Source organism: Microtus pennsylvanicus, chromosome 12, assembly GCF_037038515.1.
Source record: "Microtus pennsylvanicus isolate mMicPen1 chromosome 12, mMicPen1.hap1, whole genome shotgun sequence".
In the NCBI taxonomy this organism is placed as follows: Eukaryota; Metazoa; Chordata; class Mammalia; order Rodentia; family Cricetidae; genus Microtus; species Microtus pennsylvanicus.
The window spans coordinates 37,451,703-37,462,384 of record NC_134590.1 but is presented as its reverse complement, the minus strand read 5'-3'; the positions used below and the strand labels follow the sequence as shown (position 1 = coordinate 37,462,384).

The 10,682-nt window shown below is 37.6% G+C and overlaps 1 long non-coding RNA gene across 2 annotated transcripts in view; it reads right to left on the bottom strand.

Annotated features, from left to right (window-relative positions):
* Nucleotides 1–7,861: 7,861 nt before the first annotated feature.
* The window catches only part of LOC142832741 (uncharacterized), a 103,456-nt gene continuing 100,635 nt past the window's right edge, over nucleotides 7,862–10,682 (bottom strand). For both annotated transcript variants that reach the window (XR_012907264.1, XR_012907263.1), the window contains exon 3: nucleotides 7,862–8,011. This is a non-coding gene — a long non-coding RNA (uncharacterized LOC142832741). The remainder of the gene's footprint in view (nucleotides 8,012–10,682) is intronic.

Genomic DNA, 10,682 nt, shown 5'->3' with positions numbered 1-10,682 from the left:
CCCCCTCCCCGGTATCTAAGCTGAGCAAGGTGTCCCTCCATAGGCAATGCCTCCAAGATGACAGTTGAAGCACTAGGGATAAATACTGATTCTACTGCCAGTGGCCCCACAAACTGCACAAGACACACAACTGTCATGTACACTCAGAGGGCCTAGTTTGGTCCTATGCAGGTTCCCTAACTGTCAGTCTGGAGTCAGTGAACTCCCACTAGCTCAGGTCAGCTGTATCTGTGGGTTTCCCCATCATGGGTAGAGCAAGGAAATAGATATCTTCATAGAGAGAACCACTAAGGGATTACGAAGAAACCTGGCACTAGGGAAATTCCCCGAAATCCACAAGGATGACCCCAGCTAAGACTTTAAGCAATAGAGAGAGAGAGCCTAAACTGCCCTTTCCCTGTAATCAAATTGACGACTAACTTTTGGGGGGTGGGGTCGAGACAGGATTTCTCTGTAGCTTTGGAGCCTGTCCTAGAACTAGCTGGCCTCAAACTCACGGAGATCCTCCTGCCTCCACCTCCTGAGTTCTGGTATTAAAGGGATGTGCCATCACCACCTGGCCTGATGGCTAACTTTCTTGTCATCATAGAACCTGCATCCAGTAACTGATGAAAGCAGATGCCTAGATCCACAGCTAAGCACTGGGGTGAATCCCCAGAGTCCAGTCAAAAAGAGGGAGGAGTGAGAAAGTGAGTGAAGGGGCCAAGATCATGATGAGGAAACCCACAGAAACAGCTGATCTGAGCTAGAGGAAGCCCAAAGTTATTTTGAAAAGTTGTTTGAAATCCTAAGTGACATACCTTTTCTGAACAGGTCACACTAACTAATTCTTTCCAAATAATTCTGCTAACTGGGGATCAGGTGTTGAAACATGTGATTACAGGGCCCGTCTCATCCAAACCACCACCAAACTGTATTCAAATTAAAGAATATTTACAACTTCCTGATTAACTTTGTTCCACTCTTCTTCCTTCTCTTAGGTACATCACTGACCACCATCATAATACACCTGAGGCTTCCTCCTATGGGAACGCATCCTCTCTTTTGAGCTCCTTGATGTGAGAGAGTCATATTCACACTCAAGTTTTAAGCAGAGCCAAGATAGTGAGTACCCTCTTTATGGTTTTCCAATAAACATTCATTGCTGAAAGTTCTGAAGAAACAAAAATTAAGATGAAAAGTTTTTGTTTTGTTTTGTTTTAGCTAATGAAGGCTTTTTAGAGATATGCATTGAATGCAGGCAAGAGTGTTGGGCTGATGTGACCGCTCTCAAAACCAATCACATTAATGTTTTCAGACTCTGAAAAAGAAGCGTATAGCATCTCATCTGAAATCTCTACTCCTTGGACTCTATCCAGCAGAGATAATAGGCAGGCTGTTTTCAAGCAGAAAAGCTGTACGTGATAGGGGAATCTCTGAGACAGAAAGCCAAAACTCTACTAGTGGCCATTTCTAAGTGATGGGGTTAATGAGTTTACTTTTCCACTTTATTCCAAATTTTCCACTTAATTCCAAAATGTATTAAGTTCATGTAAAATTTTACAGAACCATATAAAAACATTTCAGATATATAACCGATATTAAAGGTTTGCCTGTATGACCCTCAATATTTTTAAGGCAAAGTATTATTACTAACTGCCCAGCTTTCCAGTATTTATTTTTCCTCATATCTAACATGTAATACTTTACTGATAATAGATATCATTTAAAACACACACACACTTAACACACATAAACACATGCAACACACACACACAGAGGAAAGAGATAACTACTTGGCTCTTCAATATATCTGTCTTCACTCCCCAAATTTAGAAATATCACTTCTATTTTCCTTCTAGTCACTTAATTTTCCATAGACATGCCAGTGTCAGCAGTTTTCTTTTTCTCCAAAACAGGTTAATGCTCCACTTAACTGCTGTCCAGATAGTTTTTATTAAAAAGTAGCACAGTTCTCCCTGTGAGATTTCTACGTCACATGCTAGGAGGAGCTGAGAATTTAACTAGGTTACAAGGATTCTTTGGGGAATCTAATTACTGCTACGGCCTTGCTGATGGTGGACACAATTAAAATTCTTCAGTAAAAAAGGAATTATGATATCGGTTCTTCTTTCTTCTGTACAAAATCTTTGGTAATTTTTTTTTTCTTTGGAGAAAGGCCAGAGTTGACTTGGGCAAGTTTATTTCCACTAAGTAAAGATTTCAGCTCTAGGTAGAATTAGCAACCACTGCATCTTTTAAAATAGACATGTCTTTAAAATCATCCCCCTAGCACTTCGAAGTTTTTTTGTGGAGTTATATCAAGTACCTAAATTCTTCCACTGTTCTGTCACATCTCTGAGAACCCAGCGTGATAATAGTCTCCCTTCCTACAATAAAAGCCTTCCTTACTATTCCTTTGAGTTGTGCATCTGTTTCTTACTGAAATGGTTTTTGAAGCAAAAATTTGGCTGTTTTCCATTTTTCAGTTTCTCTGTGTAAGGTGTGGCTTGCTCCTCTCTGACAGAAATTTATGCCTTCACATATATAATAAACAGTTGGACTTTCACCTGTGTTCCAAAAATTCTATTTGATAACAAGGAACACCTTCAAATAGCCTACAATTCTGTAACAAAGTTAAGTAACGGATGTCTTTATCAAACCCCATCACTCAAGGACCAGACATCAATGCAGAAGAGGAAGCAGAAAAAATTTAAGAGCCAGAGGTAGTGGGTGACTCAAGGATGATGGGCATCTGAACACACAGAGTTTATGACACCATGCAAAAACCCTGAAGTTTCAAACCAGACAAATTTCCATTACTGAGAAAGAGGAGAAGACCCAAAGTGCTCCTCTCAACTAAGAAGCTGTTTGGAATTGATACCTGCTAGTAAAGGGGAAATCAATTTTCTCCAATGGAGTGTCACCGGGGGTATGCATCACACCCTAAGCGTAGGACTAATTAGTTAACCAACACAAAACAGAGTCCTTGTTTCTGTTTTGTGTGGACACACATGCACTTTTTGCTTTGTTTTAGTATTTTTGTTGTTCTTGTTCTATTGGAGTTTTTTTTTTCCTTGTTTGATTATTGTTTTTTTGTTTCTGGGGTTAAGAGAGAGAAAGAACAAAAGTCAGGTGGGTAGGGAGGTGGAGAGGATCTGGAAGTAGTTAGAGGAGGAGAAAGAATATGGTCAAAACATATCGTATGAGAAAATAGCAAAAAGAGAAAAAATGTTTTAACACAATGGGAAAAATAAAACGTGCTCATGAAATTCTGTGCTCACGTCTTCGTCTACCTCATGTCTTCCCCCTTCACTGGCAACAACTATACCAATGGTTTGGTGAGAATTCTACCAGCCCTTTTTGTTTCCATCCACATTGAAATACTGGTTAGTATACCAGCTCTTTCACAAGTATGGTACATACATAGCTTCTCATAGCAAATAAAATTGAGAACATGTAAATGTCTTCTTAAACTTTGCTTATTGCTTTAAAGCTAAAAGAATGAGCGAACAAGCGTAGGACAAAGAATGCATGAAGACTGAGCGATACAGATGGCCAGATGGCTGGCCTTTATTCTGAAAATACCCCGTGAATACATAGGCATACTTTATGTCCATGCCACACAAAGCTTTCTAAATTTAGCAGTGGAAGATTAAGTACAGACTTTTGGATTTTACTTTCTTTTTTTATAGTTTTTCTGTTACTAATGATAAAAGCAAAACCATAGAGACATAATTTGAGGAGCACCAATTCAATTACCTTTCTGTATTCAGTAGACAATTTGGAAGAAGGGTCCTATATTCTTAGGAGTTTATTTTAGTAGTAGACTTTGATTTTGAATTGTAAAGTTGAAAGCAGCTACAGTCTAGGAACAGGAAGGGGGCACATATTTTCATATTCTTCCCTTCACACTGTGTCTGTACTGTCCAAGGTGATTGGCTTTCACAGCCCACTCAAGCTGTGAATATCTTTACATGCAGTGAGGCGTACCCTGGCACCTTAGTAACAGGCCTTGAACAAAGTATTAAAAGCTCTGAACAAGATGGCATCTGAGTGTAATGAGGTTTACTAGTTTCTAAAAAAGGAAAAAAAATGAAACACCTTTTCAAGCAACTGTCAGGGCATGAAGAAAGATTTGTACTACACAAGAAAGGGTTTCAGTGTTCAGGGTAAAAAGGAAACCTTCATTGAAAAGACTTCAGGGAAATTTCTATGAGATTGGGATCTTTTAAAGTGTCTTTTTAAAAAGTAAAGATTACAGGGAGGCAGATAATAAAAGAGGGGAGGTGTAAAGACAAGGGTACTTCAGATATAACAGTTAACAAACAATGGCAGTTAATATTAATTACATTAGTCAGCAAGAAATTAATATTTGATTTGAATATAATCATTAGTTTATGAGCTAAAATAGAGATTAGAAAAATAACTAAAATCTATATGCAAAGTAGGAAAAGACAAGATCATTTTATTAAATTGGGAACGTGGGGATCATGGGAAAGGATAGAAGCAGAGGGGGGGAGTAAGAGAGAGGAGCAGAAAAAATATATAGCTCAATAAAAACAAAAAAATAAATTGAGGTTAGCATGCAAAAAATAACTAAAAACATAAAACATTTGCAATAGGAAAAATCCAAAAGTTAAAAAAAGAGCTATTAAAAGTTAAGGACTAATAAAGAAAAGGTAATGAATGTATCAATTCACATTTAATGAAAGGTTGAGGAAACTGGGTATCTTTTCCCGAGGGTTTGAAGGTTAATGATGATATAGCCCACAGGTGTGTGTAATGATAGATTGCGTGAATAAGGCAACGGTGATTGGTAATTTTTCTCTTACTTATTTCCATAAATGTGGATAAAATGGCTTTAATAAATTGTACTTTCAATCTTAATAATTCTTATTTTAGTCATTAATATTGATTGTCACATATATCATGTACATAAAGGAAATAAGGCCAACAATTGTTTTTTGCATCCATAAAGAACTTCTTATAACCCTTTGCAGTGCAAATATCTCAGGTCTAGTTTATGGTGAGCAGAGTTCCACCTGCTGCCTGTTCTACTAACAAGAATTTGTAATCTGAAGAGATGGACTTTCCATGGTTGGTACCTGAAAAAGTAGTGTGACACACATTTACTTTCTGTAAAAAACAAATTCTATTAAAGCCAAGAAATTTTACAGCTTTTAGTCATGGTCTTGTGTGTGTGTGTGTGTGTGTGTGTGTGTGTGTGTGTGTGTGTGTGTGTGTGTGTTTAGCAAAGGAAGGTTTATTTTGGTTCACAGTGCTGTTCCTTTTGGAGACAAGGCGGCTGAACTACAGTTCCCAGCATCCCACCGAACTACAGATCCCAGCGCAATGGAAAGCCACGCATGCGCAGGACATCCTCCCAGACGCACTTGGATCCCCCTTTAAAAACGGGGGGAAGCCATAACTCGCCCCTTTTTTCCCTTTTGTCTCTTCACCACCGTCCCTCACCTGTCATCACCCCTCCCCATTAAAGTTCACCCACGTGGGACCGCCGTGTGTCTCGTGTTTTCTCTCCAACCCCGCAGAAAGAACAACACACAGTATCAGAGGGTATGGTCCATGGTTGCTTGAACCTGTTTCCTTCAGCAAAACATAACTGCAACAGGAGAAAATGTTGGAGGAGATACCTTGTGTGCACATGTGTATACATACATGGATGTGTGGGTTTAGGTGTGTTTGCATCCAGATGCCAGAGGTCAATGCAGGGTGTCTGCTTCAGTCACTCCCCATCTTACGTTTTAAGACAACACTGGTTACTGAAGCTAGAGTTTAATGATTGACTAGATTAGTGGAAGCTTTGGGAATCCTCCTGTCTCCACCTTCTTCCAGTTAGTCACCTTCTCTTAAAGTTTCAAGTCCACGAAAACAATGCCATCAGCTAGGTGATGTAGGAGTCCTCTCTGTGAGCTGTGATTACCATTAATGAATAAAGAAACTGCTTTGGACCTATAGCAAGGCAGAACTGAGGTAGGCAGAGAAAGCTAAGCTGAATGTTGGGAGAAAGAAGAGTGGAGTAAGGAAGAAGCAATGGAACCACCAGAGACAGATACTGGAAACTTTAGCTGGTAAGCCACAGCCACATGGCCAAACACAGATTAATAGAAATGGGTTAAATTAATATGTAAGAGTTAGCCAATAAGAAGCTGTAGTTAGTGGGCCATGCAGTGATTTAAATAATATGGTTTCTGTGTGATTATTTTGGGGTATCAGCTAGTCAGGCAGCCAGGAACTAACAAGCAGCAGCTCCTTCCAACAGCTAGGAATCAAGTGTCTAACAAAGGAGACAAATATGCATATCAATATCCACTTTAAACTCATTTAGAGAAGAGTTTGCCGACATAAATGCCTAAACAGAGATGTGTATCATTTGAACTCTGTACTCTACCTTTGTATTCCCCCACCCACTCCCTTTCAGAACAGTCCAAGGCTCAACGCATAGTATTTCACACATTCTTCCGGAGCTGTCAGTGTGAGTGCTTCCAGTTATCCCAAACAAATAAAAGCCATTGTCTCAGTGATTCAGTAATGTGTTATTGAAAATGAAATCAAGACACTTCTTTCATTTTCTAATATTTATTATGTAAAACAGTGGGGCATATTCAAAAATCACAGGAAGGAAACGGTATATTTTCTATTGCAGCTATAAGTGTGAGCATAAGAATGGGATTTGCCTTGCATGGCTGATTCTTTTTCTTCAGTTAAGTTAATGTTTTGACAATGTCATACACATATCCATTCACTCTGATTGCCCCTAGCCACATATTCTCTCATCACTTTTTGTTCCTATGAAGCTCCCTTCTCTTGCCCAGTCCCTTTCCCAGACTCTAACTTTTAGTTTACTTTGTGGCCCATTTAATTTAACCAGGAAGTGCAATCAAACAACTTCCAAAATGTGCCACAAATGACAGAGGCAACTGGCTTCCTGGGCCATCACCCAAAGTCTCATTTGCAATATTAGAGCAACCAACTTTGGCTAAGGCCTAGAGTAACTGACAGACCATTTCAGAGGCAGGTAATTTTTCAAAACCGTCTTACCCTCTCTTGGCAAGATTTGAAAGTCTTTTTCCTTGTGTCCTGTTTATCCATTTCTAGATATCATGTACCTTCTCAGTAGCTGAGACATGGACATTTCTTTGCCGAAAGGCCAGTTTTGCCAAGAAGAAAACAAGCTCCAAGTAGAATGTCTTCAGTGTTCAACCTTCTCTCAGGAATAGATTGGGGCTGCCAGGAGCAATTGTGTCTCACTTCAACAGAACTCTAAGTTATTTAAACGCCATATTCTACAGGTCTTTGAAGTAGTTGAAAATTACCTGTCTATGCAGAATACAATCTCTATGTACCTAAAGAACCTGATTAGTCTAACTATAAGTATGACAAACGTGAATGATACTGATCTATGAATCTTAATACTTATATAACTTAAAGACTAAGACTTCATATTAAAATATTAAATAATATTTAAACAACTGTGCAACAAATGAGGACAATGATTTCAAAATGTAAACAGTGTATAAGTATCTTGATCACAAATGTACATTGTAATCTGATAAATATATCATAAAATTGTATCAATATACAAAATATCTTAAGCAGAGGTAGAAGCATGCATGCATACAATATGACAAAATAACTTTGCCTAGGTATACAAATATTGCGATGAAAATAGGAACTTATTCAATATAATTTAAGCTTGTATCAATATACAAGAATCTATACCAATGTAAATTACTTATAAATAATATCTCACAAGTATTCATTTTATTACTCACTATTATTATCAGTGTGAGTAAGCTCACACTACTCTATTATCCCATCCAATTTTCTCTTTTTTTCAAAGAAATCCCTGATCCTACATAATTTCCCCCCAACCCCCAACCCTATACCAATTATAATTAACCCCTAAATGATGTCTGTAACCCTGAAGACAAACTTTGTTGGGAGAGAGGACATCGTCTTCTAGAATTACTTCCAGCTGTTATGGGGGTGATGTTCTTTCTATTGGATCCTGTGAAAGTAAAATAATGGTTAAGTTCCAAGATTACTGGTAAAATTGCAAATAGTCTCTGAGTATTTAGTAGGGTTTTTCTGAGATTTCTATTTGGAGTTATGGTCAGAACATTGTAAAAAAAAAAAAAGTACACGATCAGCTAAACAAGTTGGAACCATCTTGAGCAGCTGGGACCCAAAACAGGTCTTATAGTATTGCTATCAGCACCATGATGTCATATCAACCAGGTAGAATTGTTTTTGTGTCCCCCATCTTCTTCCTGGAAACTTCAAAGATTACTGTAGGTACATTGATTGTTCATTGGGGAAAACTTATATAAACATTATTTATATAGACATATGCAGACATATATATTCAATGAAAGGTATGACAGAGACAAAAAAAGGTAATAAGAAAAGTAAATTATTTTCCAGATTCTTTCTTCTTTCTTATTTGTAACCTACCTTCTCTAATTTATTTGCATCAGTATAAAATGTATAGGCTCCAGTTATTGGAATATCACGTACAATTCAGGGAATAATCCAAGAAGTTCTCTTTATAAGGTTAAGTCTATTGCTTTTGGAATGATCGCCAGTAATTTTCCAAAAAAAAAAAAAAAAATAGCACAAGCTCTTTACCATGGTTTCTTGTCTTACCATAACTTCTTTTTTTGGTCATCAGTAGTGAAAGGCACTATAATCTCTGCTGGATCTAAGCTAATTGATGAAGTCTCAACTTACCTTTTATAATTAATTCAGAGACTTTTTCCATATAAGTTTTTAATTTTTTACTTGGTTTATGTGGTAAAAAGATCCATTCTAAGATAATATCATCCCTCTGCATTAAAATTCCTGTAGGAAAAATTCTGTGAAGCAATATGATGAGAATACGATTAAGATTTGGATTAACCCTATCCACATGTGCCTACTGTGATTTCTCCTCAACAATTGCCAAGTCCTTTTCTGATTCAGCTGCTAATTCTCTGGGACTATTGAAGTCTTTATCACAATCTAAGGTTTGGTTTAAATGAATTATTATATCAGGTGTATCCCAACAGCCAATCATAGATTGGAAATATCTCGTAATAATCTTTGAAAGTCATTAAGAGTTGTCAACTGGTCCTGTGCTTTTTGTGTACTAATTTTCGGCAAACCTATTTTATAACCTAGGTAATTGACAGAATCTCCTCTCTATATTTTTTCAGGAGCAATTTGTAATCCCCATTTTGGCAAAACTTTCTTTACCTACTCAAACATTCTTTCTAAAGTATCTGTGTTTGAATCAGATAGCAAAATGTCATCCATGTAATGGTAAATTATAGATTTGGGAAATTTTTTACTTATTATTTCCAAGGGCTGAATTACAAAGTATTGGCATAGGGTGAGACTATTGAGCATTCCCTGTGGAAGATCATCCACTGGTATCTCCTAGGGTGCTGAGAATTATTATAAGTAGACATTGTGAAGGCAAATTTTTCTCTGTCATTTTTTTGTAAAGGTATAGTAAAAAAAATCTTGTAAATCAATAACTATAAGAGGCCATCCTTTTGGTAATAGAGAAGGCAGTGGAATGCCAGATAATAGAGGGCCCATAGGTTGAGTTACCTTACCTTCTTGACAGCTCTTAGATCTGTGACCATTCTCCATTTACCAGATTACTCTGCTGTAGTGGGGGGTTTAAAAAAATAAAGAAAAAAACAAAAAAAGCTTAGGTAAAAGAGAAGTCCACACTAGCTCAGAACTGAGTGTAGTAGAGGGTTATATATTAGGGGTAAACTCACAGATCACAATCCTCCGCTGGAACAGGGAAGAGCAACCGAATCCTGAAGCTGGAAAGGAGCCCAGATCCATGAGTTACATCGGCATATATAGTATAAGAGGCCCAGGCCAAGTGGGTGGCTAATTTAAAGGCTACTGACCATAAGAATACTGATAGCAGGCCATAGCCCTATGTAAGCTGCCCCTGAGCACAGTAAAGTGGGCATTCTTGGAATTCTTGTCTCAAGGATGGCCCCGTGGCCCCATCTGTCTGTCTGTCTCTGTGTTTGTGTATGTTTTTAAACTTTCAGCCTAGTTCCCATAGCGTAGTGAGTAGAAAACGGAACAGAACCAGTGTAGTTGTAAATTTTTTCTCTCTTTTAGCCACATAGTCCCTCATAATCAGCTCAAATAGTGACCTAACAGGAGCAGGGATAGCACCGACCATGGTTCTGACAGGTCTTTGAAGGAAGAATAAGAATAGTGCCCTCTTTTCCACTGAGGACGTTAAGCTAGTTAAGAAACTCCTGGAGCTGGGCAGCCTCCATTGTCACCATATTTAGGCAATCTGATTGAACCCGAGAATCTAGATGTTCCAGAGCTTTCAGTAGTCTTAATAGCTGACTTTTCCTTACACACAAAAGGAAAGGCCCAAAGGATACACCAAGAAATCTTGGTTAATTGCTTAAACTTTTTGTTTAGTTTCTTTACCTGAAAATTTGATAGTGCAGTGGTGAAATTATGGCAAGACCTAACATTATATGCACAATGCATATTATCTAATAACAACCTATCAAAATGTTAAAAACCATCCATGCATGATAAGTAACTGATTCACTGAATAATATTAATATAAATCACTTAATTAGTTTGATATAAAAATTTGCAACATAGAAAAGCCAAGTATCACATTATTTATACCAATAATTAAC